This window comes from Oryctolagus cuniculus, chromosome 3 (assembly GCF_964237555.1).
Source record: "Oryctolagus cuniculus chromosome 3, mOryCun1.1, whole genome shotgun sequence".
NCBI classification, from domain to species: Eukaryota; Metazoa; Chordata; class Mammalia; order Lagomorpha; family Leporidae; genus Oryctolagus; species Oryctolagus cuniculus.
The window spans coordinates 167,204,766-167,232,159 of record NC_091434.1 but is presented as its reverse complement, the minus strand read 5'-3'; the positions used below and the strand labels follow the sequence as shown (position 1 = coordinate 167,232,159).

The 27,394-nt window shown below is 50.1% G+C and overlaps 1 protein-coding gene and 1 long non-coding RNA gene across 5 annotated transcripts in view; one reads left to right on the top strand and one right to left on the bottom strand.

Annotated features, from left to right (window-relative positions):
- The window catches only part of MKLN1 (muskelin 1), a 365,877-nt gene that overhangs the window by 283,554 nt on the left and 54,929 nt on the right, over positions 1-27,394 (bottom strand). The gene's annotated exons all lie outside the window — the stretch shown is intronic.
- On the top strand, positions 9,101-10,102 carry LOC138849068 (uncharacterized). Its single transcript, XR_011387454.1, has 2 exons — positions 9,101-9,195; positions 9,954-10,102. It is a non-coding gene; the product is annotated as an uncharacterized lncRNA (long non-coding RNA).

The following is a 27,394-nucleotide window of genomic DNA, read 5'->3' as shown; positions in this document are numbered from 1 at the left end:
ATAATGGTGCCGTGACTCGGATAGGAAACTTAGGAGGGAAGAAATGGGAAAATAACAGAGAGAGAGACTAGCAAAGAGCCTAGGGAAAAGCCGGACAGAAAAGGTGCCGGAAGAAGCTATCGAAAGCCTAGGCATAGACTCGGATACGGACTGTGGGAAAGAAGTTAGGATTTAAAGTGAAAGCAAGAAGAAACTTAGACTCAGATACGGACTGCAGGTTGAAAGTGAAAGTGAAACCTATAAGAAACTTAGACTTGGATACGGACTGTGGGGAGAGGCCAGGAGAAATGAGGGAGGAATATTGTTGGAAGAAAACTTAGGGAAACATACCAGGTAGAGAAAAATGTTAGGGAGGATGAAGCCGCGAGTGCAGGCCGAGGCAGAGACGTAAGCCAGCTTGGAATTCTTCAAGTCAGCCCGGGGAGCAAAAGGCGAAAATCTGGAACCAGAGGCAGAGACGTGGGCCGCCAAGTTGGAATTCGCCAGGTTAGTCCGGGGAACTTGGACTGAATACCGGTGGTGGCGGAAACGTGAGCTACGCTGTGTGATTCGCGGAAGCCGCCGCGTGCAGAGAGAGCACGGGGCGTGAATAGATAGGGAACGCGGGGCTGCCGCGAGGCCGTGGTGCGGGCGCGAAGGGCGTGGAGACCGCGGAGTGTGCGCGCGAAGCCGAGCCGCGCAGAGCCGGGAGCCCGCCGCTGGGCGGGCGCCGGGAGGCCGCGCAGATGAGAGAAGCGCGGGCTGAAGCGGCTCAGAGCCGGGAAGCCGCCGAGAAGCAGCCTCGGGGCGGGCACCGGGAAGCCGCAGGGATAAGAGAAACAGAAGTATAGAAGTAAAATGAGAGAAATAGGAATGCTGGAAGACAGAAGTAAAATGGGAGAAATAGGAATGCCTGGAGATAGAGAAATAGAGAAAAATAAGGCCTCCCCACAACACGCACGGCTATGAGGCTTGGATTCGGTCTGCCTGATTAGGACGATAAGCACCTGCGGGCGGCTAGCAGCTTATGCGCCGCAGGTCACCAAAGACAGGCATGAATTAACATCAATAAGTCTCCCCACAATACGGCAATGAGAAGGCTTGGATTCGGTTTGCCTGATAGGGCTTGTAAGCACCTGCAGGCAGTTCTAGCAGAGTAGAGCATGCGCTGCAGGGCACCGAACACAGGCACGCATCAGCGCCTAAAAACCTCCTCGCAACATGGTGAAGAGAGGACCCGGATTCGGTTTGCCTGATTGATAGGACTTGTAAGCACCTGTGGGCAACTCTAGCAAGCAGAGCAGAGTGTGTGCCACGGGGCACCGAAGACAGGCGCGTATCAACGCCAAAAATAAAAAGAAAGGGGGATCTGTGGGGAGCAACTTGGACTAGACTAAGTTACTGGAATTAAGACTTATTCTATGCATCTGCTCTCCCACAATATGGCGCTGGGAGAGGAGAAAACAGCTTCTACACAGCTGCCTCCAGTTCAACCAATAAACAGCAGGACCTGCTCCTGATTGGAGCGTACTCGGCGTGTGGGCAGCCGAGTTGGGATTGGCGGAAGAGGACTATAAAGGAGGAGAGAGACAACATGCACCAGGAACATCTAGGAGGAACATCTATCTGAAGGAACACCTGTGCAGCCCCTGAGAGAGTCGGCCAGCGGTGTGCCGCTCCCCTGTGGAAGTGGGGAAAGTGGCCAGGGGGAACCGCCCTTCCACGGAGGTGGAAGGGACAGTAGCCAACCCGGGAAGAACCAGCAGCAAACCCGGGGAGGGCCGAGCAGACGAAAGAACAGCGCAGGGTCCTGTGTCGTTCCTCCACGAAGACGGGGAGCGACAGTTCTCTCCTCCCTTCAGAGAAAGGTACCTCCTTCTATGATGGTCCCTTCCCTCCACCAGGATCTCACTCACAGAGATCTTCCATGTAGGTCATTTTTTGCCACAATGTCATGGCTTTCCATGCCTAAAATGCTCTCATGGGCTTTTTAACCAGATCCAAGTGCCTTAAGGGCTGATTCTGAGGCCAGAGGGCTGTTTAGGGCAGTTGCCATTCTATGTGTTCTGCTTCCCATGTTGAATTGTTCTCTCCTTTTTAATTCTATCTGTTGTTATTAGCAGACATTTGGTCTTATATATGTGATCCCTTTGACACTTAATCCTATCTTTATGATTAGCTATGAACTTAAACTAATCATGTTAATTGGCAAGATGACATTGGTATCTGCCAATTAATGGGATTTGGAGTCCCATGGCAAGTTTTTAACCAGCTCCTCCTCTTCTGATCCAGCTTCCTGGTAAGCACCTGGGAAGGTAGCAGATGATGCCTCAAGTACGTGGGTCCCTGCCATCCATGTGGGAGACCTGGACGGAGGTCCTGGCTCCTGGCTCCATCCAGGCCAAGCACTGTTCTGTGTATCCTGGGAGGCAGCAGATGGTGGCTTGGGTACTTGGGTCCCTGCTGCCCACATGGGAAACCTGGGTTGAGTTCAAGATCCCAGTTTCAACCTGGCCCAGTCCTGGCTGTTGTGGGAATTTGGGGAATAAATATGACATGAGATTGATCATTCCTCCTCTCTGCCTTTTTTTTAAAGTTTTATTTATTTATTTGAGAGATGGAGTTATAGACAGAAAGATAGGTCTTCTATTCACTGGTTCACTCCCCAAATGGAAACAATGGCCAGAGATGGGCAGATTCCAAAGCCAGGAGCCAGAAGCTTCTTCCAGGTCTTCCACATGGGTCAGGGGCCCAAGGACTTAGGCCATCTTTCTCTGCTTTCCCAGGCCATAGCAGAGAGCTGGATCAGAAGAGGAGCAGCCAGGACTCAAACTGGCGCCCATATGGATGCTGGTGCATCCATATGGAGGCTTAACCTACTATGCCACAGTGTCAGCTCCTGCCTCTCTGCCTGTCAAATAAAATAAAATAAATTTTTAAAAGATTTTTTTTAAATTTATTTGAAAGCAGAGTAACAGAGGGAAAGAAGGAAAGACAGATCTTCTACCTGCTGGTTCACTCCCCAGATGGCCGCAGCGGCTGGGTTTCAGTCAGGCTGAGGCCAGGAGCCAAGACTTCCTCCAGATCTCCCACACAGGTGCAGGGGCCCAAGGACTAGAGCTTATCAGTTGCTTTAACAGGGAGCGGGACTGGAAGTGGAGCAGCCGGGACTCGAACTGGCTCCCAATAGGATGCCAGCGCTGCAGGTTGTGGCTTAACCTCTATGCCACAGTGCTGGTCCCTAAACAAATAATTTTTAAAAGCTCAGTATTTTTCCTGTTGTGAGGGGCAAATGCACTCACTTTAATGAATGCTCACTTGATTGAGGGTCTAAAGAAAAAGATAGGGCCGGCGCCGTGGCTCACTTGGCTAATCCTCCGCCTGCAGCACCGGCATCCCATATTGACACGGGGTTCTAGTCCCAGTTGCTCCTCTTCCAGTCCAGCTCTCTGCTGTGGCCCGGGAGTGCAGTGGAGGATGGCCCAAGTGCTTGGGCCCTGCACCTGCATGGGAGATCAGGAGGAAGCACCGGGCTCCTGGCTTCAGATCGGCACAGTGCCAGCCGTAGTGGCCATTTGGGGAGTGAACCAATGGAAGGAAGACCTTTCTCTCTGTCTCTCTCTCTCTCTCACTGTCTATAACTCTACCTGTCAAATAAATAAAAAAAAGAAAAAGAAAAAATCTTGAAGCATGTTTGTTTTCTAGTAAGTGGCTGGATACCTTGTCTTATTTTCTGATGCTTCCTTCTAAAAGGAAGAGCCAACGTTTCCACAGTTATCCTAGATTTGAGAAGAGGAAGAGAATTTGGGGAAACATCTCATCCAGCCCCCACATGCTAGACAATTAAGGAGTAACCTAGTTTTATAGGTAAAGCAACAGAATGTGGGAAGATTACATGCTCCATAATAATTTTTAATATTTTAAACATTGTAAATTTTAAATTTAAAACATTTAAAGACTTATTTGTGGGCCACCGCTGTGGCATAGTAGGTTAATCCTCCGCCTGTGGTGCTGGCATCCCATATGGGCACCGGTTCTAGTCCCAGCCGCTCCTCTTCCCATCCAGCTCTCTGCTATGGCCTGGGAACGCAGAAGATGGCTCAAGTCCTTGGGCCCCTGCACCCATGCTGGAGACCTGGAGGAAGCTCCTGGCTCCTGACTTCAGATTAGCGCAGCTTCAGCTCTTGTAACCATTTGGGGAGTGAACCAGCGGACAGAAGATCTTTCTCTCTGTCCCTCTCACTATCTGTTACTCTACCTCTCAAATAAATAAATAAAATCTTTGAAAAAAAAAAAGACTTATTTGCTTATGTATTTGAAAAGCAGCATGAGAAAGAGAGAGAGAGAGAGAGAGAGAGAGAGAGAGAGAGAGAATCTTCCATCTGCCATCTGCTAGTTTACTCCCCAAATGGCTACAACAGCCAAGGTGAGGCCAGGCTAAAGCCAGGAGCCAGGAGCTCCATGCAGGTGCAGGAGCCCCAGTCCTTATGCCGGCATCCACTGCTTTGCAGGTGCATTAGCAGGAGGCTGGAAGAGAAGTGACGTAACCAGAACTCAAACCAGCACTACCGTACGGGATGCCGGCATCATAACCTGCTGTGCCTGAATGCTGGCCCCCAAAATAAAGTTTTTTAATTAAGAATTTTTTAAATTTAAAACTCACAAAATATATGTATATATATTCTTTATAGAAAATTTGAAACATAAAAAATACAAGCTGAATAAAGTTTAAATTATCCTTTGAAAATCTTGATAACATTCTGGAGTACAGTCTCCCAAATACATTTGAGGGCACTTGGAAAAATTCATGGAGGGATGGGAGTTGTGGTACAGCGGGTTAAGCACCAGCTTGGACACTGTCCCATCCTGAGCACTGCTTTCTGTCCTGGCCACTCTGTGCTTCTGATCCAGCTTCCTGCTAATGGGCCTGTGGGACAGCAGGTCACAGCCCAAATTCCTGGGGTCCTGACACCCACGTGGGAGATCCAGATGGAGTTTCTGGCTCCTGGAGCCTGCCTTGCCCAGCCCTGGCTGTTGCAAGCATTTGGAGAATGAAACAGCAAATGCAAGATTCTCTCCCTCTCTCTCTCTCTCTCTCTCTCTCTCTTTCTCTGCCTCTCGTGTTTTTTTTCTCTCTCTCTCTTTCTCTGCCTCTCATGTCTGTTTCTCCCTATCACTCTGCCTTTCAAATGAAGTCCATAAATCTTTTATTTTTTAAAGTTCACAGAAAAATGGGATTAAGAGATAATTTTATTTTGGTGCAAAAATTCTAAACCCATGTGTAATTTTTTCCCAATATGCTTTGTCCCCAGATAATTTGAAGACGCCCTGCATGTGGTCACACACATAGTTCATGCTCAACATTTCTTTGAGATGAGAAAAAAGTCAAGGACTTGGCCCCTATTTTCCAAACTGAGAGTCATTGTCCACATATTTTTTTTTTTTGACAGGCAGAGTTAGACAGTGAGAGAGAGAGAGACAGAGAGAAACGTCCTCCTTCCATTGGTTCACCATCCAAATGGCAGCTACGGCTGGCGCTGCGCTGATCCGATAGCAAGAGCCAGGTGCCTCTTCTGGTCTCCCATGTAGGTGCAGGGCCCAAGCCCTTGGGCCATCCTCCACTGCACTCCCGGGCCACAGCAGAGAGCTGGACTGGAAGAGGAGCAACCGGGACAGAACCGGCACCGCAACCAGGACTAGAACCCGGGGTGCCGGCGCTGCAGGGAGAGGATTAGCCTAGTGAGCCATGGCGCCAGCCCATTGTCTATATATTTTAATCATCCACTTTAGCATGTCTCCTGTAAGCTTAGGTCCAGCCCAACCAGAAATTACAAATGGGATGCCAAGACCCCCCTGCTTGAAAACCAGTCCTACGTCTTTCCTGAATGGAGACCCAAGAAACTGCACCGCAGAGAGGAGGAGACCCGCTAGCAGCCTTAATTCTGGGAGGTAACAATGGAAGTCCCTGTGCTGGACAGCTGCACTCGGCGGCATGCTTTTCAGAACAAAGTGTCCTGCAAAGGAAGAAGTTAACTTTAGCTTTGAAAATCCCTTTATCCTCCCTGATTTTGAGGCCTTTAACTGTGTCACCTGAATGCGATATTAACATAATCATCTGCATTTCAGCTAACGAATGCACCTGCTCTGAGACTTTATTTTAGCAGATTTAATGAGCTCTTCAAAAGAGTTTGCCTGGACTCACTGCACTGCTAGAGAAACAGCAGCTGTGAGCACCTAACAACACATTCAGGATCTGAATCAAGCTGCGTGAGGTTGTTCAACTTGAGAAGGAGGATCTACCCATCTGTCTGTGATAAGCGGAACAAAGCTGAGGTGTGACTGTGGCACTTGGAAAACCACCAGAATACGTGGACCTGGCCAAGGAAGGCTGTCCCCTGCTTGGCTGTAACCTATGGTTCTCAGGCAATTCATTCCAGCAAACGCCCAGTGTTCTCATCTATATGGGTTATAGTAATGGCACTCGTTCATATGCTTGTTCAATGGATTAAATGCCTCATTTAAAAAATATTTATCTATCCATTCATTTGAAAGGCAGAGTGACACAGAGAGAGGGAGATCCTCCATCCATTGTCCACTGTCCAAATGCCTGCAACAGCCAAGGCTGGGTCAGGCTAAAGCCAGGAGCCAGGAACTCCATTTGGGTCTTCCACATGGGTGGCAGGAGCCCAAGAACTTGGGCCATCATCTGCTGCCTCCTGGGCTCCTTAGTAGGAAGCTGGATCTGAAGTGGGGGAGCACTGGATCCCAGGCATTATGGTATGGGGTGCAGGTATCTGGGGGGGGGCTTATTTCCCTGAGCCACAAGGCCTGCCCAGCCTCACCTATTTTAAGCATGCCATAATGCTATAGTTTATTGTAATTATGATGTTTATTATTATGATGTGATTTTTTTTCAAATGGCCACATAGTGTATAAATCCATTATGAAATACCCAGGATAGGTAAACCCATGGAAATGAAAAGTAGACCGGTGTTGCCAGGGTCTGGAGGGGCGGGTGCAGGAGTGGGAAGCCACTGTTTGAAGGAGATGGAGTTCCGTGTGGGTGATGAAGAGCTTTGGAACTACATACAAGATGTGATTGTTCTACATCGGGAATATGCTAAATAGCTCTGCGCTGTTCATTTCAAAATGGTTGACTTTATGTTATATGAATTTTACCCCAAAGATAAAACTAGAATTCCTGGGGGCCGGTGCTGTGGCGCAGCAGGTTAGGCTGCCGCCTGCGACGCGGGCATCCTATAGGAGCGCCCATTAGAGTCCCGGCTGCTCTACTTCCGATCCAGCTCCCTGCTGATGCACTTGGGAAGGCAGCATAAGACGCCTCAAGTCCATGGGAGACCCAGATGGAGTTCCAGGCTCCTGACTCAGCCCAGCCCACTGTCACCGCCATTTGGCAAGTGAACCAGAAGATGGAAACTCTCTCTAACTCTGCCTTTCAAACAGATTTTTTTAAAAATCTTAAAAAAAAAAGAATTCCTGGAAAAATATGACTTCATATGGATTGAATTCTCTTTGATTGATTATAGGTTTTAAGGTAGGCCTTAGTTAAAAAGTTGCTTCTCAAGACTTATAGTAAGAGGAAAAAAAAAAAAAAAGCAAACTTATCTCTTACGTAAGGAAAAAAATCAGGAAGCCTGTTTCAATGCTGAATCATGCCTTGACCCCATGGCAAAGACCTTTGAAAGGAAGACATAAACCAGTCTCTTGATGTCCAAATCCCCAAGCCATCTTGTAAGCCACTTAGAATTTTTAAATATTACGTTGATGTTAGCATACTAGAATACTTACTGCTAATATATTTTTAATACCTTTATTATAGAGTCAAATCTATTTCCTGCCTCTTACACTGATTTCAACATCACATTTTCACGATTGCTGTTTCCTTCCATATGCTCTTCTGTGAACCTTAATTTGAAGAAAAGAAAGTAATAATAACCCATCCAAAGCTCGGTTGAACAGAAAACAAAAAATGGGACCAATGGTGCTTTAAAAATATACACAGCACATACTTGACAGATCTCCTGGAAGTAACTCCCTGGAAGACAGAGCCACACACTCTGCTTGCTCGCTCGCTCTCAATAAAATAAGTAGCAGAACGGTGAGATCGCTGTTAATAAAATGGAAAATTCTCCAATTTCCCTTGTGTTTTATTTCAGTACAACGAGACAGAGATTCTAGCTGCAGAAGAATCCTGGCCCTGTGGTCCCCATCCCGCACAGGTCAACAGCCATTCCTCAATGCTTGGATGCCGCTTCGCTGGAGTTTCCCCTGCGCCACAATGCTGGGGAATCCCTCGAGAATCAGGACTGGGTTAGGAATCGTCTCCAGCTAGACACAGGGCTTTCCCTGGAAAGACAGTGGTTTCTAGAAGCTTCCATCTGGAATCTGCTGGAACAGGCAGCCTTGTAGTGGGATCTGAGAAAGCACTGCTAAGGGCAGTCACCTGCAACCAGCTTGGGTAGCATCTGCTATAGGTGAGCTCACAGCACCCCGAAAGGGCCCCTCAGCCACCCCACACAGGGTGGTCCTCATAAGGGCAGAAGGGCACAGACAGCCAGGAGCTCAGGCCCCACCCCAGACCCCTGGTTCAGAATCCCTGGCTTCACAGGCTCCCCAGGGTTTCCTGCGCATATCTAGGTTTCTGTAGCTGTGCCTGGTCTGAGGCACCTGCCTGAGACTGGGTTTTCCTGCAACCGAATTGGCCAGGTCCTGTTCCTAGGTTGCACCCATTCAAGTCTCCACTTCCAGAACCCAAGTAGATTCCTTTGCGGTGCCCCAGGGCACAATGGGTCTAGTTTGGATGCGTTCCCACATCTGCAAGTGTATGGTCTGGGGAAGAGATGGTCTTTGCCTCACATACCCACTCCCCTCTGGGTCATCCTGCCCTCCTTCCCCCCACAGCTGTGGTGCCACCATGTTCATAAATTATTGTTAAAGAAGGAAATTACCAAAAGAAAAAAAAATAGTCTCTATAAACCTGCATAGTTTAGAGCTAAAGAATATGTTAAAATTTTCCATCATGGAAATTTCCCAGCTACTGGGCTCTTTAGTTTTTTTTTTTTTTTTTTTTTTTTTTTTTCAGAGCTGCAAGCAAAGAATGGAAATTTCCAATTGCAGCACCAAGGGCTGCTATTCTGCTGACTGTCTTGCTCAGCCGGGGTCATCTGCTTCTCTAAGACATCAAGGAATGCCAAGGTAGGACTGAGAGAACACACTCACACTTCCTCGGCAGAAGGAAGGGCTGGCTGCCCGCGCCTCCACGCTTTGAGGAGGGGAGGGGGCGGAGAGGGGACACACCCTGCTCCAGCCACCTGGACCTGCGTTTTGTTCGTCGCCACCAAGCATCCGCAGCTCCTCCCAGCTGACATCTGCAGTGACAGCTGGCTGGCTGGCAGGCTGTCCCTCAGGTGGGTGGGGACCCAGCGGGAGGAGGGGAGCCTGGAGTGATTGACATGTACTCTGCTAGGCCCTCCACCTGGTAGTCTACGTATGGCACGCCACTGAACCCAGGTTAAAGTCTGCTGTTCTGCAGCCACGATTTGGGGCGGCCCCACCTCCACCAGGCTTCCCATAAGCTTGTCATCTGCAAGCATCCTGCAGGGTTTGCCTCCTGCTTGTCAATCCTTCCAACAGCGCCATTGTTTTGCACCGAATCTGAGTGCAAGTAGGTTTCCTGAGAGTCAACAGGCACCTGCTGATTCCTTACAATCTCTCCTGTCCCTCTCCCCACCCATTCTTGCTGCCACCACAGAGGGAAGTCTGAGCATCCCAGCACCAGCCAAGGCCCTCGACCAGCTCCAGGCCAGAAAGGATGTGCTCGAACCCGAGCCTCGTGGTTGCCTCTGGCTGGTTTGGGAATTGGGGTTTTCGTTGTTGCTTCAGATCTGGGGAGAGGGTTCTAAAATATTCTACGAAGCAAGGGCTACTCATGTTTGTTCTCTTCTCACCGACAGCCACGTGGTACCAGGACAGGAAGAACCAAGGAAGTTTTCTGACATCATGGTGGCTATTTAATGCTCATTTATACATATCATTTACCAAGACAAGTTTGGTGATGGCAAAGATCTTCCTAACAATAAATCAAAAATATCCACGGGACTGGCACCGTGGCTCACTTGGTTAATCCTCCGCCTCCATCTGGGCGCCGGGTTCTAGTTCCGGCTGCTCCTCTTCCAGTCCAGCTCTCTGCTGTGGCCCGGGAGGGTAGCGGAGGATGGCCCAAGTCCTTGGGTCCCTGCACCCGCATGGAAGACCAAGAGAAGGCACTGGCTCCTGGCTTTGGATTGGCGCAGCACCGGCCGTGGCAGCCATTTGGGGAGTGAACCAACAGAAGGAAGACCTCTCTCTCTCTCTCTCTCTCTCTCTCTCTCTCTCTCTAACTCTACCTGTCCAAAAAAAAATCTTATGTTTAGTGAGTTAAGGAAAAAAATAAACTGCCCCCTATCTCTCTTATCAGTTATGTGCCTACCATGGGTAGCAATGTCTTCTTGGAAGACAGGATCCGGCTGTAACACCAGCTGACAGCAGAAGTGGAGGGGAACAGAACAGCGGCCCTGAACATCTAGATCGGCTCAGCCTTTGCTCTCAAAGGCTGATGTTTGCTTAGGGATGTCTGTGATAATGACTGTCCTTCTCCCTTAAGCCATCAAAGCCAAGTCTGAGGACCTGGTGACATTCAGCAGGTGCTGTGTGAGTCGGGGGCCAGGGCTCGGTCTCCCGCCGTACTACATCTCCGTGGCTGCTGCCCACACCTCCTCCGTATCTGTCACTAGCCACAGGATAGCGGTCCTCTTAGCTGGAGACGCTGGTGACTCATATCTGTGGGTGGGGCTGAAGGGACTGATGGATGATGAATCTTTCCACTTTAGACCACAGAGATGACTTTTTAAAAATGTGTGGTTGGCATACATGCTGTTTTGGATTCTGAATGATTGCTTGTGATTGCAAACAGGGCCCCAATGCCCCAGTTCTGTCCCCCACTGTCTCTCTGCTCCCGCGGGAGCTGCTGCAGCTCCTCCCATCGAAAGCTGGAGTCCATTTCCTGACCCCTTTGTGTTGACTCGTGCTGACCACTAGCGTGGAAAGGAAGTAACATCGCGCCGGTTCCTGGCTCACCCCTCCAGGGCGTTTCTGCTTTCTCCGTCGGACCCTGCTGCCGCCAGGTGAGCAGGCCTGGACTAGCCTGCTGGAGTGGACCAGAGCCCCACCGCCCAGCCAGCCCCGAGCCAACACCCCTGCTGACCACACACCTGCCAACGAGCTCATCACGGCCAGCTGGGCCCCGCAGCTTTGAAGCTACACTCAGTCAATCCCAGCCTTAGGGGAGACAGCGGGCAGGAGCTGTCACAAGTCCCTATATCCAAACAGGCTTTGTTATAAGGCCAGAGCTAACGAGTGCAGATATGCAGATAACCGAGTCCCTCTCCCCCCTTTTCTTTTCTGATAACCAGGAGCTCAGAGTAAAATTTGAAAGCCAATCAGACTCTATGCATGCATCTAGTCAGGTGCATTGCACACTTTATGTGTATACTTTATGTATTGCCATGGCCCTTCTCCTTATTAGTCAACTTTTCAAAATTCCATAACCTAGGGCTCGTCACGTTGGTTCTCACCCAGCTCTCTCTCTTGCTTTCAATACTGATTTCTGCAGATCCAATGAGAAGGGCCGCATATGGATGAAGCACTGACAAACGCCTTCTGTGACGGACCAGCCAGGGGGGTGAGTCAGGCTCTCCAGACCTCACAGCCTCCGTCTTAGCCACGCAGCGCTGCGGCTGCAGTGCTGAGGCAGCCCCAGACAACACGTAAACAAACGAGCGTGGCTGGCTTCCAATAACACTTAATTACAAAAGCAGGCAGTGGGCTGGATGTGGCCCTCAGGCCAGAATTTGCTGACCCCTGATCTAGAGCACTATGTTTCTGGACAAAAACATTGGCACATCCGCACCTCCAACAACTCCATTGTCATTCACCCCGATTTCTTTGAAAAGAAAAAAAAAAGAGATAAAGGAAGCCAGGGCACTTCCTCTGTCTAGCAGTAGAAGAGCCGGACTGCCCAGGGGGAGGGAGGTGGTGCCCGCACCAGGGCAGGCACTCCACTGCACGGCTCAAAGTCCCCCAGCCCTAGGGCTGCTGCCTGGTGGTTTGGCCAGAACGGCACTAGCATCGTGTCGTTTGTTTGGTCTCATTTCCTAGACTCTCATCGCGAATACTCATTTAACAAATGCTCACTGTGTGTCACGCAGAGGATGGGGCTCCGGTCGCACTTTGGAGTTCCCTGAATGTATTGTGCTATTTCACGCCTCTCTGACTCTGCACACAATGTTCCCTGAGCCTGGAACACTGCTAGCCCTCTTCTCTTTCTGGCTGACGCCCACTCACTGATCAACACCCGGCTCCACGAGACTGCCTCTTGGAAGACATCCCCGAGAGCACCTCCACCGCCTCGCCCTGCACCGCGCGGCCACGCACGCAAGCTCAGCACTTATTCTGCGCAACTAACAGTTCAAATCCTGAACGCTTCTGTGGTCCCGAGCACTTGCTTTGTGCTCGTCGCTGTTACTTGTTGTCTTTTAATTGAAATTGTTAGAGTGCTCGCCTGTTTTTCCAAGCCAGTCATACTTTCATAAACACTTATGGGGGACCCAGCGCTGTCGCCTAGCGAGTTAAGCTGCTTCCTGCAGTGCTGGCATCCCATATGGGCGCCGGTTCGAGTCCCAGCTGCCCCACTTCCGATCCAGCTCTCTGCTATGGCCTGGGAAAGCAGGAGAAGATGCAAGTCCTTGCACCTATGTGGGAGACCTGGAAGAAGCTCCTGGCTCCTGGCTTCAGATATGCACAGCTCTGGCTGGTGGGGCCATCTGGGGAGTGAACCAGAGGATGCAAGACCTCTCTCTGTCTCTGTCTTTCTCTCTCTCTCTGTAACTCTGCCTTTCAAATAAATAAATAAATCTTTAAAAAAAAAAAAAGAAATAAGGGGGGCCAGTGCTGTGGCGCAGCAAGTTAAGGCGCCATCCGCCATGCCAGCATGTGCTATGGATGCTGGTTCGCATCCTGTTGCTCTACTTCTGATCCAGCTCCCTGCTAATAAGCCTGGGAAAGCAGTGGAGGATGACCCAAGTGCTTGGGCCCCTGCACTCACGTGGGAGACCCGGATGAAGCTCCTGGCTCCTGGCTTCAGCCTGGCCCAGCCCTGGCCAATGTGGCTATTTTGGGGAGTGAAGCAGCAGATGGAAGATCTCTCTGTCTCTGTCTCTTCCTTCTTTCTCTGCAATTCTTTCAAATAAAGTAAATAAATCTTTAAAAGCTTTTTTTTTTAAAAGAAATAATGGCTTGGAAAATGGTAAGTTTGAGCATTAATTGGGGCATTGGAAAACTGAAGTCGGCGCCGAGTCCGAGCGTCCGTTCTTCTGCCCCGGCCTTACAGAAGCTTTGAGGCTTCTCTTCCACTGCCCGTGCCTACCAGGCAGGTGGGAGGGGGTGAGGAGGCGCTTCCTTGGTGGCTGGGGGACCCTGACATGGCCCGGGCCAGGCCCAGCTCCCTGGATTCTCCAGTGCTCGGTCTGAGATGACAACCGTGGCCAACAGGAATCCAAGGACTCAAGAACTGGCTCTCACAGGTGACCAGCGTCCCCGGAGAGCCGGGCAGGATGTGCGCATTGGCCTTCCTCTTGGTCCAGAATGAGTCATGGGATTTCTCCAGGAAAACTTCTGGAACATTCCATGGAGCAGTACTCCGAGGCACCCACACGCATGTTATTCAAGGTATTGGGGAGGGTTGGTAGTACGTTATCTTACAATGAAGACAATCCAATTGTTACTGTATCTATAGACTATTTCTTGCAGCCTGACACAATAATTCTATGTTTCAGGAGGAACGCTTGCATTTTCCCTTGGAGATCATGAACTCCTACAGGAAGAGTTCATGCCTTCTCTCCTTCGGCCTCCCCTCCCCCCCCAGGACCACAGGCAGTACAGAGGCGCACAACGCCAGCAGCGGTCAGGGGTGGGCACGGCACAGGGTACCGGGACACCTGCGGGGCTTTGGTGTCACTCGCTCCTCCAGCCAGGTGCAGGTTTTCAGGTTGGAAATGTGATTGCTTCAGGGTCACAAGGCCCCTCTTACCTTGCCTTACCTTACTGGAAGGAACACATAGAAATACATGTGAAAGCCCCATTTTTTTTTTTAAGATTTGTTTATTTACTTGAAAGGCAGAGTTATAGACAGAGACAGGGAGAGACAGAAGAGTGAACTTCTATCCGCTTGTCCACTCCTCAAATGGCTGCAATGGCTGGAGCTGGGCTGATTCAAAGCCAGGAGTTTCTTTCAGGTCTCAAACACGGGTGCAGGGGCCCAAGCACTTGGTCCGTCTTCTACTGCTCTCCCAGGTGGAGCAGCTGGGACTTGAACTGGTGCCCATATAGGATGCTGGTGCTATAGGTGGATATTTAACCTACTATGCCACAGCACTGGTTCCTAAACTCCTCCTCCTTTTTTTTTTTTTTTTTTTTTTTTTTTTTTTTTTTTTTTTTAGATTTATTTAATGATTGGAAAGGCACAGTGACAGGGTGAGACAGAGATCTTCCGCCTGCTGGTTCATTCCCTAAACGGCTGCAACAGCCAGGGCTGGGCCAGGCCAAAGACAGGAACCTGGAACTCCATCTGGGTCTGCCGTATGGGTGGCAGGAGTCCAAGGACTTGGGCCATCGTCTGCTGCCTTCCCAGTCACATCAGCAGGGAGTGGGGATTGAAAACGGAGCAGCTGGACGTTGGGGCCGGTGCTGTGGCATAGTGGGCTAAGCCTCCACCTGTGTGGCATCAGCATCCCATTTGGGCACCAGTTCGAGGTTCGGCTGCTTCTCTTCCAATCCAGCTTTCTGTTAATGCTCCTGGGAAAGCAGTAGAAAATGGCCCAAGTTCTTGGGCCCCTGCACCCATGCAGGAGACCCAGAAGAAGCTCCTGGCTCCTGGCTTCAGACCAGCCCAACTCCAGCCATTGCAGCCATTTGGGGAGTGAACCAGGAAGACCTTTCTCCCTGTCTCTCTCTCTCCCCATCTGTAACTCTGCCTCTCAAATAAATAACTAAAAGAAATGGAGCAGCTGGGATTCGAACCAACGCTCCACTATGGAATGCCCTCATTGTAAGCTGCAGCTTAACCTGCTGTGTCACCAGACCAGTCCCTGTGAAAGTGTTTTATATAGCAAGAGTTGGGCACTCCAGAAATGTAAGGAATCCTCTTGGCAAATATTTACTTGATTTTTAACGACAAGGCATTGTCTGCTCCCTGTCCCCTGCGTTCTGTCCCTTTGAGGGTTTCACTTTGAGGAACATGGCGTCTCCACGTCTTCCTGATACTGGGTGAGATGTCCCCTTGTGCCTTCCACGCCACAGGTACCTTAACATTTCATTGACATCTGAGTGAAGCCATGCGTCAGGAAGTGTGGCATGAGCACATGGCCCCGCGGGGCCTGGCTGGGGTCACTGCAGGGCTACCCTCCAGGGCCTCAGACCCTCGCTCATGCTGCCGTCAGCTCGCTGGGCAAGGGTCACGAGCGTGCCTGTGGCTGGCGCTCGCGCACAGGAGCTCCGTGAGCGTGGCAGGTCAGCGGCCCGCGCCCCACGCCCAGGCCAGCCGAGGAGAGAATGCAATCCGTGGCAGCTGACGTGGTAAATTTCACAAACCAGTGGTGCAAGCAAACCGACTCAGGACCATTCATTCTTGGATGGCCTTTGCTCTCTAGTTGTCCTTGGCCAACGAGCCGGAGTCTCTTTAGGAACAGAATTCTGCGGGATACCGTAGGAAAAAGAAAATTTTTCAAAAAAGCTTCAGGGCCATGCAAGGTTTAGTCTCGGGGTTTCTTCCTACTCCAGTGGAAAAAGAAACAGAGGCACTCAGAGACGCCGTCAGTGGAATGCTTTGAGGCAGGTTAACAGCAACTCCTGATTCCCCGTCTAGTTCTCTGAGCCCGGGGAACACGAAGCTGAAGCTAACTAGAGGATGAAGGGCCGCTCTCCGTCTTTTCTTACGGAGGCTTCCCCGTCCCAGCTGTTTGTACAAGCTGTTGTCCCCCGGGTTCCATCACAGGGTGTCAGCGGCGGGACTCGCATCCAGGTTCCACGCATTTTGTCACCAAACTGAATCCGGACTGCTTCGGCATCGGTGCTGATGGGGATCGGGCACCGTTCAGGTATCCCTGGGGATGCCTGTGGCCCGTATCCCAGTGCGTGGTTCAAGGGCTGGCTCCTCCCCTACCGATCCAGCGTCCCGCCGCCGATGCATCTTAGGAAACGGCAGGTGATGGCCCAAGTGCTTGGGCCCCTGCCGCTCTGTGGGAGTCCTGGATGGAGTTCCTGGCTCCTGGCTTCGGCCTGGTCCAGCCCTGGCTACTGTGGCATCTGGGGCATGAACCAGTGGATAGAAATCTCTTTGCCTGCCTGTGTCTCTTCGCCTTTCAAATAAATGAAAATAAATTTTTAAAAACTTTAAAAAAACCACTTTTTTGTCATGGAAAGTATCAAAGATACCCAAAGGTTGAAGGAATAGAAAAAAATGACCCTAATTTGCACTCTTGTAATTGTCATCCAGCCTCAGCAATTGGCAACCAATGGCCGATCTGGGGGAGACTCATTTTTAACAGATACCAGTAAAATTAGACTCCTACTATAAATCAATACTCTTTTTTTAAATATTTATTATTTAGTTGAGAGGCAGAATTACAGAGAGGCAGAGGCAGAGATAAAGGTCTCCCACCCACTGGTTCACTCCCCAGATGGCCACAATGGCCAGAGCTGTGCTGATCCGAAGCCAGGAGCCAGGAGCTAGGAGCTTCTTCCAGGCTTGCCATGTGAGTGCAGGAGCCCAAGCACTTGGGCCATCTTCTACAGCTTTCCCAGGCCATAGCAGAGAGCTGGATGGGAAGAGGAGGAGCCAGGACTCGAACTGGTGACCATATGGGATGCCGGCACTGCAGACCAGGGCTTTAACCCACTGTGCCACAGCACTGGCTCAAAAATTCAAACTTTAATATTAAAACTTGACAGCAAATTTACTTATATACTTCCCCCTAATAATTTTCTTTTCATCACTTTTAAATATTTTTATTTATTGCCACTTTATTTGAGACAGAGAGAGGAGAGAGAGAAAGATTGTTCATCTGTAGGTTAACTCCCTAAATACCCTCAACAGCCAGGGCTGTTACCAGGAGCCCAGAACTCTATCTGGGTCTCTCACATGGGTGGTAGAGGCCCAAGGACTTACGCTGCCTCCTGCTGCCTACTGGGATGCATTAACGGGAACCCGGTTGGGAAGTGGAAGAGCCAGGCCTCCAGGAGCCTCTTCAGGGCCCAAGGACTTGGGCCATTTTCCACTGGCTTTTCCCAGGCCACAGCAGAGAGCTGGATCAGAAGTGGAACAGCCAGGACTCGAACCGGCGCCCATATAGGACGGCGGCACTGCAGGCGGCGGCCTTACCCGCTATGCCACAGCGCCGGCCCAGACAGTTTTCTTTCTCATTCCCAAATCTCTTCCACTTCTCCTGAGGCTGATGTGAGGGCAAGCCCTTCTCATAGTCAGTGCCAGAGGGAAAACAGGAGGAGGGGAAGAGATCTAAACTTTGTAAACTTCTGAGCTATTTTCTTCCTGTGACACCGTTACCTGCCTGGTTTGTCTGAAGTGTCAGGAGCGTAGCAGTGGCGGGCAGGAAGTCGGGTCCTCCCAAGAGCAGAACCAAGTCTCCGTCCCTCAGCTCCAGCCACGTATATTGCACTCTCAGCAACACAGGGGAAAATGCCAGGGACAGACACTGTACCCCGACTGTTTCAAAGTGGAGATTTCCTGCATGAAATAGATTGCTTTTTTATTTAATTTCTTATAAATATGTCTATCACTCGTAGACATATTTGCAGAGCTCAAACTTTGCCGTGCAGAATGATCATTCTAAGACTTTCCAGAACGTGTGCCAGTTTACAGCCCCATCACACCACAGGGATCTACAATAATAATAATTTGTAAGAGAGAAGTCAATTAGGACGATGGAGCGGAGTAGAAGGTAAATGGCTTTAATAAAACGTTGGTTTCTCCTTTTATCATGTTCTCATGCTAAAAACAGCAACATTCCTGCCTAAATGGTAGTGCTCGGACCGCTCGCTGAATTTCAGGACCCTCGATCACTCTTGGGAAGAAACGCACCGCTGTGGCATGAGCTGGAAGGTATAATTTGGAGCCAGACAGGGAAAAAAAAAGGCTCCTTTCAGAAGCGACATCTTCATGTCCATATACAAATATCAAGAAAGGAGTAATGCCTGTGCCAGCTCATCTGGAGCTACATTGCACATGCCAGTGCCTTCCAGAACTACAAGGAACTTTGTAGAACTCAGACGTTCCATGGGAAAAAATTTTTTTTAAAAAAAGGCTTACAAAGCTCTTTAACAACAAATGCAAATGGAGCTGGCAGCCCACAAAGCTTACAAGGTGTTAGCATGGGTTGTTATTTGCTCCAGCCCTGGGAACACTTGCTTTGCCTTCAGTAAAGAGTGAGAGAGAAGTGGAAAGACGAATGCTGAACACTTCGAATAATCTGGTCCCGCGAGGATGGGGAGAACGCGAGGCCCAGAATTTTCCTTTTTCTTCCGATAGGTGGACTCTGAAAAGGATCAGCAAAGTGCTGGCCCTGGCAGCCTGACCCAGGCCGGGCCCAGTTCCAGCTCCTCCTAAGGGAACTGGTGAAATATTCGCTGCTGTCTACGTGTGATGTCGAAGGGAAATGAAAGAAATAAACTTCCTTAATTATCACATGGCGCCAATGACCTTATTTATTATTTCACTATTAAAGAAATAAATTGCATTTCTCCCTCAGCATACTCACAATGAATCACCCAGACACAGGGATACAGCTATTGAATCAGAAAAAGGCGTTCATTTATTTCGGGGAAGTAAGCAGTTACAGGAAAACTTGCTACTTAACGCACGCGGGAAATGTTCTCCAACGACATGATCAAGCCCATCAGCCTAAAGAAAGGGGGAAGAAAGAAGTCCCAAGGCAGCGTATTAAGCATAAAAATAAAACAAAATGGAAAGAACAAACATACATATGTCTGCTGCCCTTCTAAATCTGAATGAGTTGATTTTCCTTTCAGAAGACAACATTTCAGATCGGCTGAAAGACAAGGATGAAGCTATGGGTAAGGAACGCGCCTCAGAGAAGGTGGTGTGGCTGGGAAATTGATGCCAGGCAAAGCCAAAAGCAGGCGCGGCAATATCGGTGTGAGGTTCAAGGCCAAGGGCATTCAGTGGGAACAAGAGGACAGAACAGTGACAGGTGCATGAGGGAGGCTGTCGCACACCCCCACACCGGCCTGGCCTCTGCCCCATTGCTAACAAAGCCTTGATTTAATTTGGGGCTGCACTGTGTCCAGATGGAAAAGTATCTTTTTTCTCATCCCCTTTTACGATGAGGGGTAAACAGTAAGTTCCGGGCAGAGGTGGGAGGGCGGGGCCTGAGGAAGTCTGTTTCAGTCCTGTCGCATCCCTCTTTTTCCACCTGCCTGACCGGAATACGGATGTGATGTCTGGAGCTGCAGGGGCCCTTCTGCAGCCATGACTTGCAAAACAGGTGTCACGCAGGAAGGGTGACAGAGCAGCAGGACACAAGGATCCTGCATTCCAGTGACCACAGGGGCAACTGGGCCCCACCCCCACACCTCGGTCACATTTGGGAAAAATGTATCTCTGTCTAATTCGGCCACCATGGTTTGGGTATGCTTCTATGTGCAGTGAGCCAAATTTCTGGTGGTAAAATTATGAAAGTGACAAATGTATAACAGTTGCCAGCCATATTACGTAACAAAAATACATACCACAAAATTGAAAACATTAACCGACAAGGAGCATTGGCTGCAATGACATCCATATTGGTGGATTTTAACATATTACTTTCAGAATTTAATAGACTATGAAGTCAAAAACAAGCACAAATACAGAAGGTCACAACGGGCTCTAATTTTCACATATGCATACGGGTATGTGAGTGCGTGTGAGTGACTGGTCAATGGTATAAAAAACCACGCACAAATACACATGAGGCATCTTCAAAGATGCATGGAAAATGTATACTATGAAACAATTATGCATGTATTTCAGAAATTTTTGGACCGGGGTTGGCACTGTGGCATGACGGATTAAGCTACCCTATGGGCACCGGTTCGAGTCCCGGCAGCTCCACTTCTGGTCCAGCTCTGCAAAAGACCGGAGAAAAGCAATGAAAGATGGCCCAAGTCCTTGGGTCCTTTCACTGACGTGGGAGACTCAGAAGAAGCTCCTGGCTCCTGGCTTTGGCCTGGCCCAGCTCCGACTGTTGAAGCCAATTGGAGAGTGAACCAGCAGATGGAAGACTTCTCTCTCCCCTACCACCAACTCTGACTTTTCAAATAAATAAATAAATATTAAAAAAAATTTTTGTACCAAAATAAGTTTATCTTTTAATTCTTTCTTTCCATAAACTTTTTGAAGTCCCTGTGCATGTACGCCTTACAAAAAGAATATAGAATGTTGGGGGCCGGCACCATGGCGCAGTAGGTTAATCCTCTACCTGTGGCGCCGGCATCCCATATGGGCGCCAGTTTGAGTCCCGGCTGCTCCTCTTCCAGTCCAACTCTCTGCCATGGCTTGGGAGAGCAGTGGAGAATGGCCCAAGTTCTTGGGCCCCTGCACCCGCGTGGGAGACCTGGAAGAAGCTCCTGGCTCCTGACTTTGGATGGGTGCGGCTCCGGCCGTTGCGGCCGTCTGGAATGTAACCTTTCTGGGCTTTGTGTCTCTACTGAGCGAGGATCAGAAGGAACACCAAACTTCATCCTTTCTGCAGAGTACTGCTCCCGGCCTGGCACGTTCCAGGAACACTGCTAGTGCATACCCAGGTGCCGGTGACACACCAGACGGCCGCCCCGGTCCCCATGCAAGGGCCAACAGCAGGCTGGAAGGTTCGCCTTTCTCAGACTGGCCTCAGCGCAGCATGGAACACAAAGCTGGCTACCACGGAATTCAAGGGCACCGGCAGAATGCTAAATGGATGATTGTTACTTGCAGGAAAAGCAGCAGGCACCATGCTTCCTATGATGCCTCGTCTCAGACAACAGCCTGCTGTTTCCGCGGGCTGCCGCAGCGGCTGAAAGGGGGCCACTATTGGGTAGAGCCCGCCTGAGAAGGGGCAATGCAGGCCGCCCGAGGTTTCCGACACAGTCCCAGCTTTCTTTTCGCTTGTTGCTGGCAAGCTATTACCAAGGACCGGCGCGAACAATTAACAAACACTTCGCGAGGAAGGCTTAACAGACAAGAAGTTTTCACAGCCCCCCAGCCCATAAGCTCTGCACTGCAAGGCTCATTGGTGACATAAGCTAGCATGTCTAAATTGGCTGTTGCTTACAAAAACGTCACAGGAACCTTCAGACCAACAAAAAGTGCAAAAGAAAATGTTTTATGATTACCAAAGCACATCTACATCTTGAAAGCAACATAGGTACGACTGCCTCTCTGTTTTTCCAACAAATTTTTTAAAAGGTAAGGAAATGAATAATTTTTATAAACAAGTACTTGGAGATGTGATTCTACGAAGAATGCTTTGATGGTATGGTGCGCTGTTATTAATTCACGTAAGTAATTATAGACATGTAAGCGGTGCTATAAATAGTAAGCATTCCTTGTTTTGATACAGGGGTCGGCGTCGGGCTGCAGTGGCTAAGCTGCGGCTCGGGACCTCATATCCCGCAGCAGAGGTCCTGGGTCTGAGTTCCAGCCTCGCTTCTGATCCAGCTTCCTGCAAATGTGCGCCCTGGGAGGCAGCAGATAATGGCTCCGCTACTTGGGTCCCCGTCACCCATGTTGGAGACCAGAATTGAGTTCCTGTTTCCCGAGTTTGCAAGAATTTGAAGAGTGATCCAGTGGGTGGAAGATCTCTCTGTACCCCCATCCCCATCATTTACCTTTCAAATAAATAAAACTTTAAAAAGGCAACATAAAATATGTTATGTACTTCTAATCAGGTTCACTTTAAGAACAATGTTAACTATGTTAAAATAGGAGAAGTTTTATCCCTGAACAACAGGGGAAAGCAGAAATGAGCTGAAGAGAGTAAGTTCCCCGGAGAGGGGTTCCGTGAGTGAGCTCAGCCCAGAAGGAACAGGGAGTTTGCTCCCTCGCTTGTGGGAACCTGTGACAGCATCATCAGAGTCTATTTGTTTTGCATAGATTTGCATATTTCCCTTCCAACACCTTGATGTATAAATAGATAAACTCATGGTGGTTGGTTTTTTTTTTGTTTTTTGTTTTTTTTTTTTTAACAGGCAGAGTTAGACAGTGAGAGAGAGAGAGAGACAGGGAGAAAGGTCTTCCTTCTGTTGGTTCACCCCTCAATGGCCGCCGCGGCCGGCGTGCTGCGACCAGCCCGAAGCCAGGAGTCAGGCAGGTGCTTCTCCTGGTCTCCCATGCGGGTGCAGGGGCCCAAGCACTTGGGCCAACCTCCACTGCCTTCCTGGGCCACAGCAGAGAGCCGGACTGCAAGAGGAGCAACAGGGACAGAATCCGGCGCCCCAACCGGGACTAGATCCCTGGGTGCCAGTGCCGCAGGCGGATTTGCCTAGTGAGCTGTGGCACCAGCCACTCATGGTGTTTTGTGTTTTTTTCTGGTCGAAACGTCTCCTAACTTTCTAGCTGCTCCTACTTTTTCTCCGCACGATCGATCGATCGTAGGGCATCCGTTGCTCATCCACCTGCCCCTCCCTCCATTGTAAAGAACCTGGTGTGACTGCAAAGCCAGCGGCACCTCCTGCTCACGCAGGATGGCCCAGTCACTGCTGCTCGCTCAGTCCTTGCTGAAGCTGGGGCCACTCTCATCAGCCCCACTGCTTTTCATGGGGAAAAGGAAGAGCAGCCCGGGGACAGGTCTCTTCCGGCTGTTTCATGTTTCTAAGGAGGGAGAGAGAGACAGAACAAGAGGTAGGAGGGATGGAGGGACAGCAGCCCAATGAATCGGGGAAGGGGGAGAGGCAGAGGGAGACGGAAGAGAGAGCGGGCAGAGACGGAGCACAGCTTTGCCCTGTCTGCCTTGTGCCTGAAATTCAGGTTCCGTATTTGCTCTTCTTCTATAATCCTCTCGATGAGGGCAAAGCCATCGGGACTACCTGAAATTTTTCTTATATTTACCTTGGCAGGTAGCAGTAAATATTAACTGGATGGAACTACCAATCCCTCTTATGATGGGTGTGGAGGAACCCACGAAAACGATGAGGGCGTTTTTAAAGGATTTTCTTTGATTCCAAACAATGTCCCCATGCAATGCATCTGAGTCTGTCTGTTGGTGGAAGGCGCAGGACCAGCTTGCCTGAGTGCCCGCTCCCCACACACCGAGGCCGGCTGCCTCCTGCCCCCCTCACCCTCGGGAGGGGAAGAGATGCCACAGGGTGATTTTAAAGGATGAAGAAGGATTAAAGAAACAAGAGAAAGGGTTCCGAGGAAAATGCAACAGAGGAAATCCAAAATCTCCTCCCGCAGACATTTTTTGGAAACTCTAAAAATTTATTTATATTTCTATCTACTTGAAAGGCCAAATGACAGAGATAGAAAGAGAGATCTTTCATCTGCCGGTTCACTCCACAAACTCGCACAACAGCTAGGACTAGGCCGGGCCAAAGCCAGGAGTCAGGAACTCCATCTGGGTCTCCGTATGGGTAGGGGCCCAAGCACTTGGGCCAGCACCTGCTGCCTCTCAGGAGGCAGAGTAGCCCGGACTGGAACCAGGCACTCCTAGGCAGACGCTCAACCCATTGCAACTCAACACCTGCCCATTGTCCTTGGGGTTTTCAAAGCCTCTTTGAATTTTTCCTGCCTTTTGTGACTCACTTTACCATCTTTGGCGTGGCATCTTTGGCGTGGGAACTCACTTTTGCCTGTGGCGGATTCCATGTGCTTCCCTGAAGTAGCATGGACAGCATGGGGTGGGAGGGGAAGCTGTGGGGCGTAGGGTGAGGGGCAGGGCGGGGCTGGAGCGCGTTCACCGTTTGCACACAAGGAAAACCAGAACCCAGTGTCAACGACCAGCTTGTTCGGCAAGCAGCAAGGCGTGTTTCCAAGAGAATTTGCAGTAGATAAAGACGATGTTTTCATCAGCCCAGAGCTCATCACCATTCTGGGGCTCAGATGCGTCCCCCTTCCCCTTGTCGGTCAATAAAGAAATGCTGCTCCTGCTGCGGGCCATGGCTCAGGGCTCCACGGGCCCTGGTGATTGTCCTCAGATTAGATTTGCTTCCTCCACGATCGCCTTTAGGCCACTCCCTTCCCCACACCCAGTAGCTGCAGGTGTTTGCTGTAGCATTCTACGTGCAAATTCTATTATATGTACAAATGCATGAGGTGTGTGTGTGTGTGTGCACAAAATACTTGAATAAAGTGTACATCATCTATGGCGTTTGGTGTGACAGTTGTAAACACAAGTTTAAAGAAAATATTGATTTTTGTCAGTTCACCAGAGGAAAGCTCAAATGAACTGAAACAAATGCCAAGTTCCAGAAGACACCTGATTTTTGCTTTAAAGCCCAAGTTCTATTTACTCCATTTTCACAAATTTGGTCCAGTCTTTTTTCCTGGGCTGGGGATTGAAATCGTCCCCATACTTGTTTTCAATTAAAGACGTATTTATTTATTTGAAAGAGTTACAGAGAGAGAGGGAGAAACAGTGAGCGAGAGAGAGGAGTGAGAACGAGAGAGAGAGATCTTCTATCCCCTGGTTCCTGTCGCTCTCCCTGCTCATGCCCTGCGCGCTCTCTCTGCGCGTGGTAGCTTCCGCGAATCACACAGCCTAGCTTACGTTTCCGCTTCTTGGTTTTCAGTCTAAGTTCCCCGGGCTAACCTGGCGAAATGCAACCTAGCTCACGTCTCCGCTTCGGTTTGGCTTCCCGTCTTTTGCTCCCCGGGCTAATCTGACGGATTCCAACCTAGCTTACACGTCTCCGCCTCTGGTTTTAGCTTTTCGCCTTTTGCTCCCCGGGCTGACTTGACGAATCCCAAGCTAGCTTACGTCTCCGCCTCAGCCTGCCCCCGCGGCTTTATCCTCCCTAACATTTTTCTCTACCCGGTATGTTTCCTAACTTTTCTTCCAACAATATTCCCCTCTCATTTCTCCTGGCTTCTCCCCCACAGTCTGTATCCGAGTCTAAGTTTCTTCTAGCTTTCACTTTCGCTTTCAACCTTAGAGATTTCTCCCAGCTTCCCCCCGTAGTCCATATCCGAGTCTATGCCTAGGCTTTCAATAGCTTCTTCCAGCACCTTTTCCGTCCGGCTTTTCCCTAGGCTCTTTGCTAGTCTCTCTCTCCGGTATTTTCCCACTTCTTTCCGCTTCTTCCCTCCTAGGTTTCCTATCCGAGTCACGGCACCATTATGTCGCTCCCCCTCTTCGTGGGGGAACGACACTAAACCCTGCCTAGGTTTCCTATCCGAGTCACAGCACCATTATGTCACTCCCCCTCTTCGCAGAGGAACGACACAGGACCCTGCGCTGTTCTTTTGTCTGCTCGGCCCTCCCCGGGTTTGCTGCTGGTTCTTCCCGGGTTGGCTACCGTCCCTTCCACCTCCGTGGAAGGGCGGTTCCCCCTGCCACTTTCCCCACTTCCGCGGGGGAGCGGCACACCGCCGGCCGGCTCTCTCGGGGGCTGCTCAGGTGTTCCTTCAGATAGATGTTCCTGGTGCATGTTGTCTCTCTCCTCCTTTATAGTCCTCTTCCACCAATCCCAACTCTGCTACCCACATGCCGAGTATGCTGCTCCCCTCCAATCAGGAGCAGGTCCTGCTGTTTATTGGTTGAACTGGAGGCAGCTGTGTAGAAGCTGTTTCCTCCTCTCCCAGCGCCATATTGTGGGAGAGCAGATGCATAGAATAAGTCTTAATTCCAGTAACTTAGTCTAGTCCCAGTTGCTCCCAGTTGCTTCCCACAGTTCCCTTCCCAGATGGCCAGAACAGCTGGGGCTGTGCCAAGCTGAAGCCAGTAGCCAGGAGCTTCATCTGGGCCTCTCACATGGGTGCAGGGGCACAAGGACTTGGGCCATCTTCTGCTGTTTTCCCAGGAGCATTAGCAGGCAAGCTGGATTGGAAGTGGAGCAGCCGGGAATCCAGCAGCTGAACCCCTTTCCTCCATCTTAAGTCACTCATCACAGATGTCAAACATTCTCTAAGATTTCTAGTGGAATTCACAGTATGGACCAAACGCGAGTGGCTGCTCCCCTGTGGCCTCTGGAAGCATTTCTGTGTGTCAGTGTTTCCTGGAGAGTCTAACTACAGGTCTGCAGAAGTGGCAGTCTTCATTGTTGCAGTCACAATCGGAGACATTTCTGTGGTTTTTTTCATGTAGTGCAAGACAGGTAGGCTTGCAATCATACCAGCTCACTTTGCTAGGTCTTCATTAACTCTTGAGGGGTGAGCTTTTGGTACACCGGCTAAGTAGCTGATTGGGGGCCCACCTCCCACGGGGGAGCGCCTGAGTCAAGTCCTGGCTACCCAGTTTGCTGCTAATGTGTGTCCGGGGAGGCAGCAGCAATGGCCCAGGCATGTGCATCCCTTCCACTCACGCGAGACACCCGGATTAAGTTTCTGACTTCTGGCTTCAAGCTGGCCTCGCCTCCACTGTTGTGAGAATTTAGGGCGTGAACCAAGGGATGGAAAATCTCTGTGCATGTCTGTCTGTCTCTCTGCCTTTCAAATCAAATGAAAATAAAATAACATCTTTATGACTAAGTAAATCACCACTCTTGGGCAGCCAGATTCATCAGTCCCGAGCCACCTTGTCCACAGCCCTTGGCAGTGCTTCCGGTCAAGGGTGAGAGGGTCACACTCCCCGCTCCATGCCCCAGCTCTTCTCCACCTGGCCTGGCTTTCTCTACTGTTCTGTTCCTTCTGTGCAGGTACCACTGGTCTACTCACTGTTCCCACACACACTTAGTACATTGAAGGGCAGGCGATCTTCTAGCTCTTCTCCTCCTCTCGACCTGAAATGTACCCTTTTCCTATGACTTCTCAAACCCAAGTCCTCCCTACTCTTTGCAAGTTTGCTATGTCTTAATTTATACAAAATAATACATGCATACAACTCCTTTGGGAAAATAGTCACAGGGCTGAAGCCAGGAGCCAGGAGCTCCATCCAGGTATCCTACATGGGTGGTGGGACCCAAATACTTGGGCCACCACCTACCTGCTGCCTCCCGGGGTGTGTGTTAGCAGGAAGCTGGATTGGAAGCAGAGGCAGGACCCCATCCCAGCCAGTCTGATATGGGACGCAGGTGCCCCCAACCTAATCTGTTGTGCCACAACGCCCACCCTGTTTAACTTTTTTATGCGTGTGTGTATGTCATCCTGACC